Source organism: Scyliorhinus canicula, chromosome 4, assembly GCF_902713615.1.
Source record: "Scyliorhinus canicula chromosome 4, sScyCan1.1, whole genome shotgun sequence".
In the NCBI taxonomy this organism is placed as follows: Eukaryota; Metazoa; Chordata; class Chondrichthyes; order Carcharhiniformes; family Scyliorhinidae; genus Scyliorhinus; species Scyliorhinus canicula.
The window spans coordinates 18060942-18069255 of record NC_052149.1 but is presented as its reverse complement, the minus strand read 5'-3'; positions in this window follow the sequence as shown (position 1 = coordinate 18069255).

The window sequence follows — 8314 nt, the reverse complement described above, 5'->3', positions numbered from 1 at the left end:
CGGCAGAAACCTATCTCAGTTACAGGAGAGTTAATATAAAGCACTTTTCCTGACTGTTAGGAGCGAGCTCCGCTCTCAGTAAACATTGTAACACTGTTTTAAAAGAATCAACCGTAACTTTCCCAAGTGGAAGGCCTAACCTACAAGTACCACTAAGTTGCAAATATAGACTAGATTAAGAACTCATTACCAACCAAAATATGTTTCTCTCTGCGAGTCAAGATACGGATTCTTGTGCACCTCGAGGAAATGTGGAAAGCAAAATCCTGTGCTGGTGAGCGAGAGGAATGCTGAGAGAGAGAGAGACATGAAAATTGTGTAGAACCCTTCAGGGGTGCACACTTGGGCTCCAGAGAATCCTGGTTGTAAAACACAGTCATAGATCCTGACTCAGCCAAACAATGAGGAACTTCCATTAGGTGACTCATAGAATCCCGACAGTGCAGAAGGACGTCTTTTGGCCCATCGAGTCTGCACTGACCCTCCAAAAGAGTACGATATCTGGGACCCATCCCCCGTAACCCCACCTAGGACCCATCCCCATAACCCCACCTAGGGGCAATTTAGCATGGCCAATCCACCTAACCTGCACATCTTTGGACTGTGGGAGGAAACCAGAGCACCCAGAGGAAACCCATACAGACACTGGGGTGAACGCGCAAACTCCACACAGTCACCCAAGGTTGGAATCGAACCCGGCTCTCTGGCGCTGTGAGGTTGCAGTGCTAACCGCTGTACCACTGTGCCACCCCTATGAATAGATAGGAGAAGCTGGGATTAGTCCCCAAAGGGAGGATTTTTGATGACATCATAGTTTGGAAGAAATCATTCCCACAATAGGCCCCCAAAATATACCAATTTAAGGTGATTGGCCAAAGAACCAAAGCAACATAAGAGGAAATACCTAATTTATAGGAAAGTTGTCAGGATGTGGAATGCATTATAGCAGGTTTCATTGATCGAAAAGCTTTACAGGGTAAAGCAAAGGAACCAGGGACTGGGATCAGCTGAGTTGCTCTTACAGAGAGCTAGCATAGACACGAGGGGCCCAATGGCCTCCTTCTGTGTGCTAATCATTTAATAATATGAAATTTTACAGCCCATCTCACCGGCAGCAACTTCCCGTCCCGACACATGGATCATTGAACGGCTCGCCACATTTCCTGACCCCGTTTCCACCACGATAGAGCTGGAAGATTCTGCCCTATGATTCTATAATGCCCAATCTGATCTTTGAATTGTTGGAATTTATGTCAAAATGCAACTAACTGTATCTTTTTCATTATGCCTATACCACCAAGACTATGAATAGGCAAATAGGACTTCCGGTTGCGGCTATGCGGAGCTAAGCCGCACGTTTGGCAGCTCCCGCTTTTTAGGGACTTTTGGGCCGATTTGAGGGCCCCAAACGGCGCTGCTTCAACGAATCCCAGTGGGGGAAGGTGTCTGGAGGAGCTTTCCCCATAATTTATGGTGCTCACCCGGAGTGGGACGAAGGAAAAAGCTGCAGCAGCTCCCCAAGAAAAGCGGAGGAAGAAGGACAAAATGGCGGCCGGCGGGACACCCGAGGACTGGTGGAAGTGGGCGCAGGAGCAGCAGGCCTCCCTTCTGCGCTGTTTTGCGGAGCTGAAGGCTGAGTTGCTGGACTCCATGAATGCAACTACCAACAAGCTGCTTGGGACCCAGGCGGCCCAGGAGGTGTCTATTTGGGAGTTGCAGCGGCAGGCCGTTGAAAGGGAGGAGGAGGCCGTGGTCGTTGTGGGGAAAGTGGAGTTGCACGAGGCATTTCACAAAAAGTGGCAAGACCGCTTGGAGGAGCTGGACGTTCGCACGAGGCGAATTAATTTGAGGATCCTGGGCCTGGCGGAGGGGCTGGAGGGGTCGGATCTCCCGGCGTATGTGACCACGATGCTGAGCTCGCTGATGGGAGCAGGGTCCTTCCATTTGCCCCTGGAGCTTGAGGGAGCTCACAGAGTGATGGCCAGGAGGCCCAAGGCAAATGAGCCCCCAGAGGGCGGTGTTGGTGCGGTTCCATCGATTCAGTGACCGGGAGTGTGTGCTGCGCTGGGCCAAGAAAGAGAGGAGCAGCAAGTGGGAGAATTTGGTAGTGAGAATCTACCAGGACTGGAGTGCGGAGGTGGCTAAGCGGCGGGCCGGGTTCAACCGGACGAAGGCAGTGCTTCATGCCAAGCAGGTCAGGTTTGGAATGCTGCAGCCTGCGCGCCTCTGGGTGACATACAAGGACCGGCACCATTACTTCGAGTCCCCGGAGGAGGCGTGGGCCTTTGTACAGGCGGAGAAGCTGGACTCAAACTAGGGTCTGGGGACACATTATGGCCATTGCTGTTTTCGCTGTTGCTGTTTTTTCAACTTTTTCAACTTTGACATGTGTTTTGTATGCTGGTTTTCTTTTCACTCTGTTTACGGGTGGGTTTGTCTGTTGGGTATGGTTGTGGGTTAGGTGGGGAATGTTGGGGGTTTGTGTTTTATATGTTCTCTTCTGTACGGGGCTGGAGGTTGGGGTGAAACTGGATTTTGGGGAACTGCGTCAGAAGGGTGGGGTATGGCAGTGTGAAAGCGCGGGCTTTCTTCTGGTTTCCCGCGCTGCGGGGCGGGGGGGCGGAGCTGGCAGTGGGGGCGGGGCCTCTACGGGTCTTCTTTCCCGCGCTGAAGCGTTGCCAAGGAGGTGTGGCAAGAGGGGGATGACCCCATGCTGGGAGGGGATGGGCTTTGGCGGGAGCTGCCGGGGTCAGCAGAAGTCAGCTGACTCACGGAAGTACTATGGAGGGTGCGTCGCGGCTAGGAGGGGTCCTAGCCTTTGGGGGGGGGATACCGGGTTGCTGCTGGAATGACTAGGAAGGAGCTGGTGGGGGCCATGGGGGTAGAGGAGAGGCATTATCGCCAGGGGGAACGAGTCGGGCGGGGTGTGCTGGCCTGGGGTGAACATTCGATAAGCAATGGCTGGCCGGCGGGGGAGGGGGGGGGGGCGGGTTGCCCTCTGATCCGGCTGATTACCTGGAATGTGAGGGGGCTGAATGGACCGGTTAAGAGAACCAGGGTATTTTCTCATCTGAGGGGGTTGAAGGCGGACGTGGTTATGCTCCAGGAGACCCACTTGAAGGTGGCGGACCAGGTTCATCTGAGGAAGGGGTGGGTGGGGCAGTTTTTTCACTCAGGATTGGACGCGAAGAACCGAGGGGGTGGCGATTCTGGTGGGGAAGAGGGTGGCGTTCGAGGCGGCTGAGGTGGTGTCAGACAAGGAGGGCAGATATATTATGGTGAAGGGTAGGCTGCAGGGAGAGAAGGTGGTGCTGGTTAATGTATATATGCCCCGAATTGGGATGATGCTGGCTTCATGAGGCGCTTGTTGGGCCACATCCCGGACCTGGAGGCAGGGGTCCTGATCATGGGGGGAGACTTTAACACAGTGCTGGATCCCCCACTGGACAGGTCCAGTTCAAGGACGGGTAGGAGACCGGCGGCGGCCAAAGTACTGAAGGGATACATGGACCAGATGGGAGGGGTGGATCCCTGAAGGTTTGGGAGACCGAGAGCGCGGGAGTATTCCTTTTTCTCTCATGTCCATAGGGTTTATTCCCGAATAGACTTTTTCGTCCTGAGCAGGGGATTGATCCCGAGGGTGCAGGATGCCGAGTATTTGGCCATAGCGATTTCAGACCATGCTCCGCACTGGGTTGGTCTGGAGATGGGGGAGGCGCGGGACCAGCGCCCGCTCTGGCGCCTGGATGTGGGGATGCTGGCTGATGATGATGTGTGTAGGAGGGTTCGGAGAAGTATTGAGGGGTATCTGGATACCAATGATACGGGGAGGTCCGGGTGGGGATGGTCTGAGAGGCTCTGAAAGCAGTGATCCAGGGGAAGCTGATCTCCATCCGGGCCCATAGGGCAAGGAGGGAGAGGAAGGAGAGGGAGACTGGTGGGGGAGCTCCTGGATGTGGACAGGAGATATGCGGAGGCACCGGAGGAAGGCTTGCTGGGGGAACGGCGCAGTTTTCAGGCCAAATTTGACTTGTTGACCACCAGAAAGGCGGAGACACAGTGGAGGAGGGCGCAGGGCGCGGTATATGAGTATGGGGAGAAGGCGAGCAGGATGTTGGCGCATCAGCTCCGTAGGCGAGATGCGGCTAGGGAAATTGGTTGAGTGAAGGATGGGGGTGGAAATGTAGTGCAGAAGGGAACAGAAGTAAATGGGGTCTTTAGGGACTTCTACGAGGAACTGTACCGGTCGGAACCTCCGATGGGGAGAGAGGGGATGGAGAGCTTCATGAACAGGCTATGTTTCCCAAAGGTTCAAGAGGGGCTGGTAGAGGGGCTGAGGGCACCGATAGAGCTGGAGGAGCTAGACAGGGGGATTGGACAAATGCAGTCAGGTAAGGCCCCGGGGCCGGACGGGTTCCCGGTGGAATTTTACAAAAAGTATGTGGACCTGGTGGGCCCCCTGCTGGTGCGAGCCTTCAATGAGGCATGGGAGGGGTGGGCTTTGCCCCCGACGATGTCGTGGGCACTGATCTCTTTGATCCTAAAGCGGGATAAGGACCCCTTGCATTGTGGATCATACAGGCCTATCTCGCTCCTCAATGTTGACGCTAAGTTGCTGGCGAATATCCTGGCCACCAGGATAGAGGATTGTGTGCCAGGGGTGATACACGAAGATCAGACAGGATTTGTCAAGGGGCGGCAGCTCAACACGAATGTGCGGAGACTGCTAAATGTTATTATGATGCCGGCAGTGGAGGGGGAGGCGGAGATAGTGGTGGCGCTGGACGCAGAGAAAGCGTTTGATAGAGTTGAGTGGGGATACCTGTGGGAGGTGCTGGAGTGGTTCGGATTCGGGGAGGGATTCATCAAATGGGTGAGGCTGCTCTATGCGGCTCCGATGGCGAGTGTAGTTACAAATGGAAGGAGATCGGAATACTTTAGGCTCTATCGTGGGACCAGGCAAGGGTGCCCCCTGTCCCCCTTGCTCTTTGCACTGGCGATTGAACCTTTGGCTATGGTGTTGAGGGAGTTAGGGAAATGGAGGGGTCTGGTGCGGGGTGGGGAGGAACACCGGGTATCGCTGTATGCGGACGACCTGCTGTTGTATGTGGCGGACCCAGAGGTGGGAATGCCGGGGGTGATGGAGCTGTTAGCGGAATTTGGGGGCTTCTCGGGCTATAAGCTAAATGTAGGAAAGAGCGAGGTATTTGTAGTGCACCCAGGAGATCAAGAGGAGAGAATTAGGAGGCTCCCTTTTAGGAGGGCAGTGAAGAGTTTCAGATACCTGGGGGTGCAGGTGGCCAGGAGTTGGGGGACTCTCCATAAGCTTAACTTCACCAGACTGGTGGAGCAGATGGAGGAGGAATTTAAAAGGTGGGACATGGTGCCGCTATCGGCGGGTAGAGTGCAGTCCGTCAAAATGATGGTTCTCCCAAGGTTCTTGTTCCTCTTCCAATGCTTGCCCATCTTTATCCTTAGGGCCTTTTTTAGAAGGGTGACCAGCAGCATCATGAGCTTTGTTTGGGCGCATGGCACCCCGAGGGTGAAGAGGGTCTTCTTGAAGCGGGGTAGAGATGGGGGGGGGGGGGGGGGGGGGGGGCTGGCGTTGCCCAATCTCTCGGGGTACTACTGGGCGACCAACGTGTCGATGGTGCGCAAGTGGGTGATGGAGGGGGAGGGGGCAGCATGGAAACGGATGGAGAGAGCGTCCTGTGGGGACACAAGCCTGGGGGCCCTGGTAACGGCGCCGTGGCCGCTCCCTCCCACGAGGTATACCACGAGTCCGGTGGTGGCGGCTACCCTCAAGATTTGGGGGCAGTGGAGGCGACATAGGGAAGAAGTGGGGGGCTAGATGGAGGCTCCGTTAAGGGGGAACCATAGGTTCGTCCCAGGGAACATGGATGGGGGATTTCAGGGTTGGCACAGAGCGGGCATCAGACAGCTGAGGGACCTGTTTATCGACGGGAGGTTTGCGAGCCTGGGGAAGCTGGAGGAGAAATTTGGGCTACCCCTGGGAAACATGTTCAGGTATCTGCAGGTAAAGGCATTTGCTAGACGGCAGGTGGAGGGATTCCCTGCACTTCCCGCGAGGGGGGTGAGGGACAGGGTGCTTTCAGGGGTCTGGGTCGGAGAGGGGAAGATATCCGATATCTACAAGGTTATGCAGGAGGTGGAGGAGGCGTCAGTAGAGGAGCTGAAAACTAAGTGGGAGGGGGAACTGGGGGAACAGATCGAAGACGGGACATGGGCTGATGCCCTGGAAAGGGTTAATTCTTCCTCCTCGTGTGCGCGGCTTAGTCTCATCCAATTCAAGGTGCTGCACCGGGCCCACAAGACTGGGACGATGATGAGTAGGTTCTTTGGGGATGAAGACAGGTGTGTCAGGTGCTCGGGGAGGCCAGCGAACCATGTCCATATGTTCTGGGCATGCCCGGCACTGGAGGAGTTCTGGAAGGGGGTGGCGAGGACGGTGTCAAGGGTGGTGGGATCCAGGGTCAAGCCAGGATGGGGACTCGCGATTTTTGGGGTTGGGGTGGAGCCGGGAGTGCAGGAGGCGAGAGAGGCCGGTGTGCTGGCCTTTGCGTCCCTAGTAGCCCGGCGAAGGATTTTGCTACAATGGAAGGATGCGAGGCCCCCAAGCGTGGAGACCTGGATCAATGACATGGCGGGTTTTATCAAGCTAGAGAAGGTCAAATTCGCCCTGAGAGGATCGGTACAAGGGTTCTTTAGGCGGTGGCAACCTTTCCTCGACTTTCTGGCTCAACGATAGGATACTGGGACAGTAGCAGCAACAACCGGGGGGGGGGGGGGGGGGGAGGAGAGACGATGACTATGTTTGTTTATTTTATTTAAATTTGGTTTATTTAATTTTAACTTATTGTTAAGTTCTCTTGTTGGGGTTGGGGGGGATGGGATACATGCGTTGATACGGTTTGGGGGGTGGTACGGTTGTTATGGGGTATTTTGTTGCATTTTATTGTTTGTTGTTATATTTTTATATTTTCTGTAAAAAATTCCAATAAAAATTATTTTTTAAAAAAATAGGCAAATAGGTCATTTGAAATGAAATAAAAATTGCTTATTGTCACGAGTAGGCTTCAATGAAGGTACTGTGAAAAGCCCCTAGTCGCCACATTCCGGCACCTGTCCGGGGAGGCCGGTACGGGAATCGAACCATGCTGCTGGCCTGCTTTAAAAGCCAACGATTTAGCCCAGTGAGCTAAACCAGTCCCTATTTTATTATAGAAATAAGTTGTTCTATTTAATCCTTCTGATTCCATTAGGTAAATAACCTTGGAAACGCTATTTCCATTTCCCTGTTTCATATTTTAGTAACAGTTTTTCAAAACTTTAATTTGGAATCCTGGTAAATTAAAAAATATATTTTGCTGTGAAATATTCTGAAATATTGCTATCTATGTTTTGCTCTAATCTTCTGCCCCCATTGATGGGTGATGGGTGTTCCTAAATTCCCAGCCCCATTTAACCTGAAGGAGAGAAACATTGAAGTATAGCAAATGGGAGCAAAAGGCTATCCAGCCCTTCGAGTCTGCTCCGCCCATTCATTATGATCATGGCTGATCATCCAACTCAATAGCCTCATCTCGCTTTCCTCCCCATATCCTCTGATCCCCTTTGCCCTAAGTGCTTGAGAGACACACAGGTCTTTCAGTAGATCTCATGAAACAGTTGCATAATGTGTTCATCATGTATGTCTTAGCACATTGGATGAGTGTCTGGCCTTCTCAGTCTCTCACTTAATGGAGGGAAAGTTGCTTCTAGATTTTCAACACTAGTGCTGGGGCTGAAATTTAAACAATTGGGAATTGAGAGGCAAAGTCACTATGTCATTAAATCCAACTTGCCATCTGATTTTCAACCATCTGTAGCATTGTGTGCACCCATACAAAGAACAAAGAAAAGTACAGCACAGGAACAGGCCCTTCGGCCCTCCAAGCCCGTGCCGACCATGCTGCCCAACTAAACTACAATCTTCTACACTTCCTGGGTCCGTATCCCTTTATTCCCATCCTATTCATGTATTTGTCAAGATGCCCCTTAAATGTCACTATCATCCCTACTCCCACCACCTCCTCCGGCAGCGAGTTCCAGGTACCCACTACCCTCTATGTAAAAAACTTGCCTCGTACATCTACTCTAAACCTTGCCCCTCGCACCTTAAACCTATGCCCCCTAGTAATTGACCCCTCTACCTTGGGGAAAAGCCTCTGTCTATGCCCCTCATAATTTTGTAGACCTCTGTCAGGTCGCCCCTCAACCTCCGTCGTTCCAATGAGAACAAACCGAGTTTATT